This window comes from Hippopotamus amphibius, chromosome 2 (genome assembly GCF_030028045.1).
Source record: "Hippopotamus amphibius kiboko isolate mHipAmp2 chromosome 2, mHipAmp2.hap2, whole genome shotgun sequence".
In the NCBI taxonomy this organism is placed as follows: Eukaryota; Metazoa; Chordata; class Mammalia; order Artiodactyla; family Hippopotamidae; genus Hippopotamus; species Hippopotamus amphibius.
This window is the reverse complement of record NC_080187.1, coordinates 73,918,756-73,933,291: the sequence shown is the minus strand read 5'-3', so window position 1 is coordinate 73,933,291 and position 14,536 is coordinate 73,918,756.

The window sequence follows — 14,536 nt, the reverse complement described above, 5'->3', positions numbered from 1 at the left end:
AAACTGGTTTATTATAATAAATTCCATGTAAAATGCAAATCAAATAAATTCTGATATGAAAATTGAAAATTACATTAAATGACTCCCTTCAGATTTGTTTCAATATAGAAATATAGATATAAGAGTTCTAGCTATTAAGTTTCTGTCGTGGGTACTCTGTTATGTGTATATTAAAATATACTCTATATGTGTAAATATATATATATGTATACACACATATATATGCACTGTATATACATGCACAGAGCATGCAAGAGAGAAACTTATGAGCTAAATTTCTTAAGTCTCTAAATGACATATGAAGATGGTAATTGTGTTGTAAAGGTGACAAGAATTGTTTCTTGGTAATGTTTGGCATTATAGTGCTACTAGTAACAGCTATAAATATACTGTGAATCTCTAATAAAATGTTATGATTTGCCTTTGAAGGTTATAGATAGTTTATTTTCATATATCTTTAAACTGGGGCTTGTTAATGTTATCCAATTAGTTGACTATGCTTAAGTACATATAGGATCATAAACCTCTACGATATCACTTGTTTTTTATTTATTTATTATGTTTTAAGCTCTTTATTGGAATATAATTGCTTTACACTCTTGTACCAGTTTTTGAGGTACACCACAGTGAATCAGCTGTATTTACACATATATCCTCATATCCCCTCCCTCCCATGACTCCCTCCTACCCTCCCTGTCCTGGCCCTCTAAGGCATCACCCATCATCGACTTGATCTCCCTTTGAGATACAGCAACTTCCCACTAGCTATCTATTTTACAGTTGGTAGTGTAAATATGTCTATGCTACTCTCTCACTTCGTCCCAGCTTCCCCTTTGCTTCTCTCACCTAACCCGTGTCCTCCAGTCCATTCTCTGCATCTGCATCTTTATTCTTGCCCTGTCACTGGGTTCAGCAGTACCATTTTTTTAGATTCCATATATATGAGTTAGCATACGGTATTTGTTTTTCTCTTTCTGGCTTACTTCACTCTGTATGACAGTCTCTAGGTCTATCCACCTCATTACAAATAACTCCATTTCATTCCTTTTATGGCTGAGGAATATTCCATTGTATATATATACAACATCTTCTTTATCCATTCATCTGTTGATGGACATTTAGGTTGCTTCCATGTCCTGGCTATTGTAAATAGTGCTGCAATGAACATTATGCTACATGTTTCTTTTTGGATCACGGTTTTCTCTGGGTATGTGCCCAGTAGTGGGATTACTGGATCATATGGTAGTTCTATTTTTAGTTTTTTAAGGAACCTCCAAACTGTTTTCCATAGTGGCTGTACCAACTTACATTCCCACCAACAGTGCAGGAGAGTTCCCTTTTCTCCACACCCTCTCCAACATTTATTGTTTCTAGATATTTAGATGATAGCTATTCTTACTGGTGTGAGGTGATACCTCATTGGGGCTTTGACTTGCACTTCTCTAATGATTAGTGATGTCGAGCATTGGTTCAAGTATTTGTTAGCCATCTCCATGTCTTCTTGGGAGAAATGTCTATTTAAGTCATCCCCCCATTTGTGGATTGGGTTATTTGCTTTTTTGGTATTAAGCTGCATGAGCTGCTTCTATGTTTTGGAGATTAATCCTTTGTCAGTTGCTTTGTTAGGAAATATTTTCTCCCATTCTGAGGGTTGTCTTCTTGTCTTGTTTATGGTTTCTTTCGCTGTGCAAAAGCTTTTAAGTTTCATGAGGTCCCATTTGTTGATTCTTGATTTTATTTCCATGATTCTAGGAGGTGGGTCCAAAAGGATCTTGCTTTGATGGATGTCCTAGAGTGTTCTGCCTATGTTTTCCTCTAGGAGTTTCATAGTGTCTGGCCTTACATGTAGGTCTTTAATCCATTTGGAGTTTCTTTTTGTGTATGGTGTTAAGAAGTGTTCTAATTTCATTCTTTTACATGTAGCTGTCCAATTTTCCCAGCACCAATTATTGAAGAGGCTGTCTTTTTTCCATTGTATGTTCGTGCTTCCTTTGTCAAAGATAATGTACCCGTATGTGTGTGGTTTTACCTCTGGGTTCTCTACTCTGTTCCATTGATCTTCCTTTCTGTTTTTGTGCCAGTACCATACTGTCTTCATCACTATGGCCTTGTAGTATAGTTTGAAGTCAGGAAGCCTAATTCCACCAACTCCATCTTTCCTTCTCAATATTGCTATGGCTATTCAGGCTCTTCTGCATTTCCATACAAATCATAAGATTTCTTGCTCTAGTTCTGTGAAAAATGCCGTTGCTAATTTGATAGGGATTGCGTTGAATCTGTAAATTGCTTTGGGTAGGATAGTCATTTTCATAATGTTGATTCTTCCAATCCAAGAACATGGTATGTCCCTCCATCTGTTTGCATCATCTTTGATTTCTTTCATCAGTGTCTTATAGTTTTCTGCATACAGGTCTTTTGCCACCTTAGGCAGGTTTATTCCTAGGTATTTTATTCTTTTTGTTGCAATGGTAAATGGGAGAGTTTCCTTAATTTCTCTTTCTGCTTTTTTGTTGTTAGTGTATAGGAATGCAAGAGATTTCTGCACATTAATTTTGTATCCTGCTACTTTATTGAATTCATCGATTAGTGCTAGCAGTATTCTGGTAGCGTCTTTAGGGTTTTCTATGTATAATATCATGTCATCTGCAAAGAGTGACAATTTTACTTCCTGTTTTCCAATTTGGATTCCTTTGATTTCTTTTTCTTCTCTGATTGCTGTGGCTAACACTTCCAAAACTATGTTGAATAATAATGGTGAGAGTGGGCACCCTTGTCTTATTCCTGTTATTACAGGGAATGCTTTCAATTTTTCACCCTTTAGAACAATGTTGGCTTTTGGTTTTGAATATATGGCTTTTATTATGTTGAGGTAATTTCCTTCTATGCTCACTTTCCGGAGCGTTTTTATCATAAATGGATGTTGAATTTTGTCAAAAGCTTTTTCTGTGTCTACTGAGATTATCATATGGTTATTATCCTTCAATTTGTTGATATGATGTATCACATTAATTGATTTTCACATATTGAAGAATCCTTGCATTCCAGGGATAAACCCCACTTGATCATGGTGTATGATCTTTTTAATGTGCTACTGGATTCTGTTAGCTAGTATTTTGTTGAGGATTTTTGCATCTATATTCATCAGTGATACTGGCCTGTAATTTCCTTTTTTTGTGACATCTTTGCCTGATTTTGGTATCAGGGTGATGGTGGCCTCGTAGAATGAGTTTGGGAGTATTCCTCCTTCTGCTATATTTGGGAAGAGTTTGAGAAGGATAGGTGTTAACTCTTCTCTAAAGGTTTGATAGAATTCGCCTGTGAATCCATCTGACCCTGGGCTTTTGTTTGTTGGGAGATTTTTAATCACAGCCTCAATTTCCGTACTTGTGATTGCTCTGTTCATAGTTTCTATTTCTTCCTGGTTCAGTCTTGGAAGATTGTATTTTTCTAAGAATTTATCCATTTCTTCCAGGTCATCCAATTTATTGGCATATAGTTGCTTGTTGTAGTCTCTCATGATCTTTTGTATTTCTGTGGTGTCGGTTGTTACTTCTTTTTCATTTCTAATTCTGTTGATTTGTGGCTTCTCCCTTTTTTTCCTGATACCTCTGGCTACTGGTTTATCAACTTTGTTTATCTTCTCAAAGAAACAGCTTTTAATTTCATTGATTTTTGCGATTGTTTCCTTAATTCTTTTTCATTTATTTCTGATTTGATGTTTATGATTCCTTTCCTTCTGCTCACTTTGGGGTTTTTTGTTCTTCTTTCTCTAATTTTTTACATGTAAGTTTAGGTTGTTCATTCGATATTTTTCTTGTTTCTTGAGGTAGGACTGTATTGCTATAAACTTCCCTCTTAGAACTGCTTTTGCTGCGTCCCATAGCTTTTTGGTTGTTGTTTTCATTGTCACTTGTTGCTAGGTATTTTTTGATTTCCTCTTTGATTTCTTTAGTGACTTCTTCGTTGTTTAATATCATATTGCTTAGCCTACATGCGTTTGTATTTTACAGTTTTTTTCCTGTAATTGATATCTAGTCTCATGGCATTGTGGTCAGAGAAGATGCTTCATACGATTTCATTTTCTTGAATTTACTGAGGTTTGATTTGTGACCCAAGATGTGGTCTATCCTGGAAAATCCATGTGCACTAGAAAAGAAAGTGTATTGTGTAGTTTTGGATGGAATGTCCTATAAATATCAATTAAGTTGAGATGGTCTAATGTGTCATTTAAAGCTTGTGTGTCCTTATTTATTTTCTGTTTGGATGATCTGTTCTTTGATGTAAGTGGGGTGTTCAAGTCTCCTACTATTATCATGTTACTATCAATGTCCCTTTTTACGGCTGTTAGCATTTGCCTTATGTATTGAGGTGCTCCTATGATGGGTACATAGATATTTACCATTGTTATATATTTTTCTTGGATTGATCCCTTGATCATTATGTAGTGTCCTTCCTTGTCTCTTGTAATAGTCTTTGCTTTAAAGTCTAATTTGTCTGATATGAGTATTGCTACTCCAGCTTTCTTTTGACTTCCATTTGCATGGAATATCTTTTTCCATCCCCTTACTTTCAGTCTATATGTGTCCCTTGGTCGGAAGTGGGTTTCTTATAGACAGTACATGTAATGGTCTTGTTTTTGTGTCCATTCAGCTGATCTGTGTCTTTTGGTTGGAGCATTTAATCCATTTACATTTAAGGTGATTATTGACATGTATGTTCCTATTACCATTTTCTTAATTATTTTGTGTTTGTTTTTGTAGGTCTTTTTCTTCTCTTGTGTTTCCTGCTTGGAAAAGTTCCTATAGCGCTTGTTGTAAGGCTGGTTTGGTGGTGCTGAATTCTCTTAACTTTTGCTTGTCTGTAAAGCTTTTGATTTCCCTGTCAAATCTGAATGAGATCCTTGCTGGGTAGAATATTCTTGGTTGCAGGTTTTTCCCTTTCATCACTTTAAATATATCATGCCACTCCCTTATGACTTGCAGAGTTTCTGCTGAGAAATCAGCTGTTACCCTTATGGGAGTTCCCTTGTATGTTATTTGTCATTTTTCCCTTGTTGCTTTTAATGACTTTTCTCTGTTTTTTATTTTTGTCAATTTGACTACTATATGTCTTAGCATGTTTCTCCTTGGGTTTATCCTGCCTGGAACTCTCTGCGCTTCCTGGACTTGGGTAGCTATTTCCTTTCCCATGTTAGGGAAGTTTTCAACTATAATCTCTTCCAATATTTTCTCGGGTCCTTTCTCTCTCTCTTCTCCTTCTGGGACCCCTATAATGCGAATGTTGGTGCCTTTAATATTGTCCCAGAGGTCTCTTAGGCTGTCTTCCGTTCTTTTCATTCTTTTTTCTTTTCTGCATCAGTGATTATCACCATTCTGTCTTCCAGGTCACTTATACGCCCTACTGCCTCAGTTAATCTGCTATTGGTTCCTTCTAGTGTATTTTCATTTCCCTTATTGTGTTGCATATCTCTGTTTGTTTGCTCTTTAATTCTTCTAGGTCTTTGGTAAATTTTTGATCTTTGCATCCAACCTTTTTTCAAAGCCCTGGATCATCTTCACTATTATTATTCTGAATTCTTTTTCTAGAAGGGTGCCTATCTGCTCTTCATTTAGTTGTTTTTCTGGGTTTTTATCCTGTCCCTTCATCTGGTACAAAGTCCTCTGCTTTTTTCATTTACTCTATCTTTCTGTGGCTGTGTTTTTAAATTCCACAAGATGAAATACTGCTGATACTGCTTGATACTGCTGTCTGCCCTCTTGCGGAGGAAGCTATCCAAGAGGCTCGTGGGTGCTTCCTGATGGGAGGGGCTGATGGTGGGTAGGACTGGGTGGGTGGAGCTCAGTAAGACTTTAATCTGATTTGGTGGGAGGAACTCAGTAAAACTTTAATCTGCTTGTCTGCCAATGGGTGGGGCTGTGTTCTCACCCTGTTGGTCATTTGGCCTGAGGCCACCTAGCACTGGAGCCCACAAGTTCTTTGGTGGGGCTAATGGTGGACTCTGGGAGGGCTCATGCCAATGAGCACTTCTCAGAACCCCTACCACTGGTGCCCGTGTCTCCTCGGTGAGCTATGGCCACCCCCCATCTACGCAGGCAACTCCCCAACACCAGCAGGTAGGTCTGGTTCAGTCTCCTATGAGGTCACTGCTCCTTCCCCGTGGGTCCTGGTGAGCACACTTTTTTTGTGTGTGCCCTCCAAGAGTGGAGTCTCCATTTCCCCCAGTCCTGTGGAGGTCTTGCAATCAAATCCCGCTGGCTTTCAAAGTCTGATTCTCTGGGGATTCCTCCTCCCATTGCTGAACTCCCAGGTTGGGAAGCCTGACGTGGGGCTCAGAACCCTCACTTTAGTGGGTGGACTTCTGTGGTATAACTGTCCTCCAATTTGTGAGTCACCCACCCAGCATTTATGAGATTTGATTTTAACGCGATTGCGCCCCTCCTACCATCTCATTGCGGCTTCTACTTTGTCTCTGGATGCGGGGTGTCTTTTTTGGTGAGTTCCAGTGTCTTTCTGTTGATGATTTTTCAGCAGTTAGTTGTAATTCCGGTGCTCTTGCAAGAGGGAGTGATTATTTCTTTTTAATCATTTTGTCTGAAATAGTAAATATTCAAATGACAAATATATAAAGGATTTGAATTCTATGTACAAACGCCAGATTTTTTTCTGATGTCCTCACCCAGAATCAATAGCTCTAATATCTGCATTCCTGTAACAGTTTATATAGGAATCTCATATAACATTAACTAGGTCTTGTAGCAAATATACACTTTTTATGTGTATTCAACCAAAATTGTGACTATTTTATGATTCATAGACTTTTCCCCTTTCTGTAGTCTCAGTACCATTCAGCACATAATAGTTGTTCAAGTAACATTTTTTAAAAATTTAATATGGAACAAACCATAAAGGTAGGGTGTTTTGCACACATAAATAGGGTTATAAACAAAAAAACACTGTAAATCAAACTGACCATTTAAAGTCAGAGACTACCCTCAAAATTCTCAATTTTTGGTATACTGCATCATGGTGTTAGTTTTTCAGGCATAAAATCTTAGCATTAGCTTTCACTATGTCACCCTCTTTATCCATCTCCAATATGCCACTAAATTCCTTTGTACTTTCTTTTACGATATTTGTCAAAGTTGGCCTTTCCAGCTCTTAATCTTATTTTCAGGCTCCCTAATTCAATATCAATTCTACCACATTAGCCTGGCTTCACCTAAATGTCATGTACAAACTTAGAAATCCACACCACTATTATTACTTAATTGATCAACCATTTTGTATATGCATATTATTTATAAAATATAAACATGTAACATTCCAAATAAAGGTAATTATTAACAGTATGGGAGTTTTTAAAAAATAAAGTTCTTTCTGCATGCTAATGATTTGAAGTATGTACTTTATGAAAATGTAAATCAGTTTAAAAGACAACTGATCTAAATGATTGATTTCTTGTTTTTAATTTCTCCTGGCCTCCTATACACATCCAGCACTAAATATCTTCTTAACATACTGCTTTCTACATGCTAGTGTCCTGAACAGAAATCTGTAATGTTTAAGCTTGCATTCCTCAGTGTGGCCGTTTAAACATTTCTATATCTAGGCCCTTCATTGCTAATCCAAGCTTATTCCTTGCTCCATACTCCTCAGAAATAAACAAATATTAATTCTTCTATGTTATTCAAATAACACCTCTTCTTATCATTATCTTTCTCATGGGGTATGCACATTTTCTCCACACACAGCTTTTACATGTACCGTTTCTCTTGCCTATATCACAATACTCACAACAGCCCTACTCCAACCCTGGACCATGTACCCTTCTGATCCAATTTTACCTGTTCTCAAAACCTAGTTTTAGAAGCAGACGCTCATTGAAGGTTTCCTCAAGTATGATGACAAAATTCAACCATGCTTTTAAAATAAGGTTACCTTTTGGATCTATCCCATCACAGTATGGTAAGTTCTTGATTATTTTTCATGAATATATCCACCAGAGTAAGACACTACCCTAGCTCCAAACACACACACACACACACACACACACACACACACACACACACTTTATAAGCATCAAGAGATCGGTGGTGTCAGGGCAGGTGTATGTTTGTTATAATTAGATCTTAAACCAATAAATCTACACACAGTAGATTCTCCATAAATGCTTATTCTTACTTTTAATAATTAACCTTCCAAGGATATACCCCTATTCCCAACTTCATTAGAAATCTAGTAGGGTCTTAAATAAGCACCCAAAAACTAGTATAGGTATTCCCATTAATATTCAAGTGCTAGTGAATTCCCCATTGTAGAATAAACAAAATTGTTGCATATCTGACCATTTGTATGCAGCCAAATGTAGTTGTATAGAAATATTTTAATGATTTATCTGGACTCTATTCTTTCTGAAATATACCTAGACATATTTTGTTATCTGAAGGAATCCCACTCTTTGTTTTTGTGGTGTTCTGTGGACAAACGGAATTAACCAAAATCTGAATACCAGTGACAATTAGCAAAGGCCAAATCTTTCTGGTTTCAAAACACAAAAATCCTCTTCTGGAGTTTAATGAATAATTTTATATCAAGTTGGAACAGATGGGTAAAAACAGAGCAAACAGATTCCTCTGGCTAATAATTACATGTAAAAAGGTAAAGTTTTCTTCATTTCTCTGGATTTTCTTTTTACTGACACTATCAGGCCAGTTGGCATGACATTCCAGTTTTTACTTTTAAAGGAGTGGTGTTGTTGGCAATGTAATTATTAGAACACCTGCTTTCAAAAATATAAAAAGAAAATAACTCTAGAAATTTCTAAAGCATTTTGTGAATTTTTTTTGCTATTCTCACCAATATACCTACTTAAGTGCTAACATATAGGAGCCTTTCTCGCTATTCCAGCACTTTTGGAAAATTTTCCAGGATCTTCACCTCCTAGCAATGCTTTATGCATACTTGCTCAAACTAGACATCCTTCTGAAAGCTGCTCTGATGTCCTCTGCCTTGATTTACACCTTCACTTGGCCTCTTTGATTGAAATTATCATTGGCTTCCAGTTGGAATCTCAGACTTGAACTTGTTACTGGACACCATCTTTTTTTGGTCTTAGAATGATTTAATTTAAAAATGTGTAGCCAATGTCATAAAACTACCCTTTGTAGGATGATCTTTTTGAATCTTTGCTCACAAAGAGATCTTTTATATCTCTGTTAAAGAAGGAAGTTCAGAGTTCAATCCAGAGAGTTTTGCATTAGGTAAAATAAAAATGAATGTGTTTTGTTTTGTTTTACTTTCTATTACTGTTTTCTTCATTTTAGTACTTCCTTTCCTGCATTATAAACAAAAATGTGTAGCATATTCTATGTCTATTAGTTTTCCAGTTCTATTTGATGATACTACAGTCCAGTGGTTCTCAAACCGTGGCTTGGATCCCTTTCAAGGTGTTAATGAGATTAGATTTATTTTTCATAATTGTACTAAGACAACAGTCTCCATTTTTACTCTCTTTCCTGACTATTCAGACAAGCTTTCCAAGGATAGATGATTTATCATATCACAACAGACTGAATGCACAAGCAGAAATAATAATTAAAGAAAATTGAAGAAATACCAAACAGTGCCATTTTGGTTACTAATTCTCTTACATCGAAAATATATATTATAAAAATGTTATTTATGATAAGTTATAAGTTTATCATGCTATTTAAAATAAAGTATTACAAATACCTATCTTTTTAGTTTCCCAGTTTTAATTTTGACTACAGTAAATAACAATAGACCTAACACATATAAACAACAGCTCCTGGGGCTCTAGATAATTTTTTAAATTGTAAAAATATTCTGAGAACAAAATTTGAGACCTGTTATTCTTGTTCATAAGCAATCTGAATTGCATCCCAAATTAGTAAATAAGTAATAAGTAGTATTTATTTCTTGCAACTGAAACAACAAAGGCAGAGTTTCTAAGTTCTCAAAACTGACTGGTAAACTTCAGGTGACAGTAGAACCTAGGAATCCTAACTGAGCTCTTTGCTCACACAAATTACAGTGGATTAGTTACAGGGTATACATTGTAGTTTAATAAAGAAAAAGTGACATGAGAAATTAGGCTAATTATATAATTGTAGAAGATTCCACGGGCAAACAAGTGATAAAGAAGAGTTAGATCCATAAATTCTCTTCAACATCATCTGTGTGAGGAAATGAAGTCGATCTACAGGAGTACACCCAGTTCTTTAAGAAATAAATAGCCAAAGATGCAGATGTAGGGAACAGACCTGAGGACGCAGGGTTGGGAGGAGGTGAAGGGGAAGCTGGGATGAAGTGAGAGAGTAGCACTGACATATATACACTACCAACTGTAAAACAGATAGCTCTTGGGAAGTTGCTGCATAACACAGGGAGATCAACTCGATGATGGGTGATGACTTAGAGGGCTGGAATAGGGAGAGCGGGAGGGAGTTGCAGGAGGGAGGGCATATGGGGATATATGTATAAATACAGCTGATTCACTCTGATGTGCCTCAAAAAAAATAATAAATAGCTGGAAATATAAGAAGTTTAGGACTGTATAGTTATCCATAAGTAAATCTCTTCTATTTTGCCTCAGTACAATACTTAGTTTTTGAATATGCTCTTTTAGAAGGCGTCTGCTAATTACCTGACTTCATGCTTGTTTGCAAGTTGGGTCTATCAGAGTATAGCAAAACTACTATTTTAAACTCAAGTAAGCAAATTTCATTTATTTTATTTCTATGTCAGCACCTGGACAATGCAGGCAATAAATCAACTTCTTCTGTATTTGTTAGTTAGAGATTTCCTGACAGTCTCATCCTGAAGCTCAGTTCCTGGAGGGGAGAAACCTAGGCCACTATAACCTGCCACCCTTACATATGTCATTACTATGCTAGGAAGTGCCTCTTGCAAACCTAACATAAAATTTCTCACTGTGTAATTTCTGGATTTCTTGTATGAACCAAGCTACTTACAAAGAAAACACGAGTCCTAGGGAATGGAGAGGAGTATACTTACTTAAAATCACAGCAGTTGTGAAAAGAAATAAAGGAAATGCCCTTTTTTTTGTCTTTTCAAAACAAAAACAAAAACAACTGTCATTTTGTCTATGTTAATTTGCATGTGAATAATGCACTAGACATGCTGTGAGAGTTTGCCTGGGTCCTTTATTTATTTGTTTATTTTTTTTGGAAAATCTCAGTTACACAGCAAGTAAGCATAGACAACATCTCTGCAAAAATTTTTAATTAAAAGTAAAAATGCATATATATATATAAAACATTGCTTGCATTAAATATGATTAATATGGATGGGAAAATGAAAGCAGTCATGGGAGTTGTTTGGAAAAACCAAATAGATTCTGAAGCTCTGGTGAAAATTGAACTTGGATCTGTTTTTAAAGAAATGCAGTTCTGGAAGAATGTCATCAAGCCTAGAGCTTGATGCTTTGGATTGAATATATATTTTGGAATTAGACTGTTTTAGGTGAAACTCATGTTTACAGTTGGACCACCAAAATCTCATATTACTTGTTCTAGCTATTTTCCTCCCTTCCTTTCTTCCGCCTTTCCTTCCCCTATTTTTTCCCTCTCTAATTATGTAATGATACACTATTTAGCCCTTCTTATCCTCATCTTCTTGATTTGTTAAAATCAAAATACTAACATCTACCTTACTGAAATGCTATGAATATTGCACTGGATAAGTGAAAATCTGCTTCCTGCCCTGTTGTGAATTGGCTGACATGACTGGAACAAGTGTCAGAGCTGGCAGAGTTGGGTGCTGTGAAAGAGATTACAGTCGCCTAAGCCACCTTGGCCATGGGTCACTGGGCACTCATTGAGCAAGCCCTAATAGCCTATTTAGTCCTTTTCAAATCAATTGCAAAACACTTACCTTTGAAAAAGAGGAGGCCAAAATAAAATCTGGACTGAGAATTTATATTTCTTGCCCAGCTAGACATCTGTTTCCTATTAGTCACTGACATCCATGATATAAAGCAGTTGCTTGATATCATTCTCTAAATTACCACAAAATTCAACTTATCATGGCTCGTGTTACTCTTACTACAGCTACATACACCGTCTGTGTGTATAAGGGGAAATCACCATAAAGATACAAAGAATACTGTGTAATTTGCAATGGGAATTTATCACCAACAAAGAAACCTTTTGATCAGTTCTTTGTTCTTGAAAAATATCTAAATACAGGTTTTCTTCATGTTATTTAATTTTCTGAGAAGCCTAATCTATTAACCTCAGAGTTCATGAATGTATAGGTCACAACTGAATGTGCCTAGCAATTTCCATCTTATGTCCTGGCTGTGGCTCTGCACACTGGTGTATGAGTATCATTACCAGGCTCTCCAAGTGCCAACATTATACCTGTTTCCAACTCTCTGTGCCAGCACCAAGTTATGTAAGCAGCGGAGCTGAGAATATCCACCCTCATCTTCAGGCACCATGGAGATGTGAACAGGTTGGAATACCTTTGCTAAGCATACATGCCCTTATCCCCCCTCCTGTTTAATTGCTTATTTTTCACCTACTTGTACATGATTAAGAATGAAATCTGAAATGTAAAAACACATGAAAAATGTTTGAGTAAATATTCATTTTGAAATTCTTTATCAATATCTATCAATTAGAGAACTCATTTAAAAGACTTTTTATTTAAATTCATTTGGATTAAAGTGACAAAGTGATAATATCACTTACTGCAATTTTGGCTTTTGCCACCACTGTTTAAATTAACCCTTGTGCTAAATTAACTCAATTCCAAAAATGTGTTCTAAATCCATCTGAAACATTTTATTAGGAATTAATTCTAATAGTCACTCCTTTTCTAAGCATAAACCTTACTTTCCGTACTTTTTAAAAAAATCCCAGACAATAAATATGATTAAATATATAAATGCCCTGTATTTCCTCAATGCTATTCACTTTTATTTTGCATCCCCATTTCTAAACATAGTACTGATAGTTCTATACAGTGAGGTAAAAAAATAAAATAAAGTACTAAAACAAATAAATAAAAAGAAAGATTTGAAAAGGAAGATACAGATCTATTTTTATACACTTAAGACATGATTCTGTATTTAGAGAATCAAGAAATTCACACGTGCACATACACTTACATGTACACACACAACTACTAGAACAAATAAGTCAGAGGAGCAAGGTTGCAGGAACAAATTAATATACAAAAACCAAACTGTCATACTAAATACTAGAAATGAACATTTAAAAATTCAAAATTACATTAAAAATAATAAAATACTTAAGAATAAATTTAACAAAAGAGTGCAAGACTTCTACACTGAAAACTAGAAAATATTGCTGAGAGAAAATGAAGATAATTTAATTAATGGAGAGATTAATTTTTACATGCTATCAGAACTTTATTAGGTGGAGTTTGGGCTAAAGAGAAAACCTCTGAAACAGTCGCCCATCTGGTTCAGGATGACTGGAATAGAGGAGCCTTTGCTTGGAGACGTGCTATTACTGAGATAAAAGCATATCTTTGATTTTTTTTAAAGTGGAGCTGACTGGCTGAATGTCTCTGAGCACAAATACAGATTATTTTTTAGACAGTCAGGCAGAAGAAGGGTTGGAAGACTCAGCTTTATCATGTCAACAATTCTCCCCAACTGATCACTACATTCAACACAGCATTTCTGAAAAATCACAGCGGCATTTTTGTTGTTGCTGTTACTGATACTGACAAGATGAATCAAAAACTTATATGGTTTAAAACATCAATGTGATAACACTGCTCATCAATTCAGAATGGCCAATATCAAGAACACTGACAATATCAAGTGCCGGTGAGGATGTGGAGCAACAGAAACTCTCATTCATTGCTGGTGGAAATGCAAAATGATACAGCTACTTTGGTAGACATTTTGGTAGTTTCTTGCAAAAACTAAACATACCCTTACCATACAATGTCACAATTGTGCTTCTTGATAATTACTCAAAGGAGTTGAAAATGTATGTCCACACAAAACCCAGTACACAGATGTTTACAGTAGCTGTTTTCATTGTTGCCCAAACTCGGAAGCAACCAGGATGTCCTTTAGTAGATGAATGGATAAACTGTGAATAATCCAGACAATGGATTATTATTCAGCACTAAAAGGAGATGAGCTATCAGGCCATGAAAAGACATAGAGGAACCTTAACGTATATTTCTAAGTGAAAGAAGCCCTTCTGAAAAGACAGCATAGTGCGTGATTCCAAATCCATGGCGCTCTGGAAAAAATAAAACTATAGAGACAATATAAAGATCAGGGGTTACCAGGGGTTAGTAATGAGGGAGAGATGAATAGGCAGAGCACAAAGGATTTTGAGGGCAGTGAGACTACTCTGTACGATACAGTAATGGCAGATACATTTGTCTGAAGCCCCAGGATATACACCACCAAGAGTGGACTCCACTACAGACTCTGGACTCCAGGTGATATTGATGTGTCAATGTAGGTTTGTCAATTGTAACAAATGTTCCACTTTGGTGG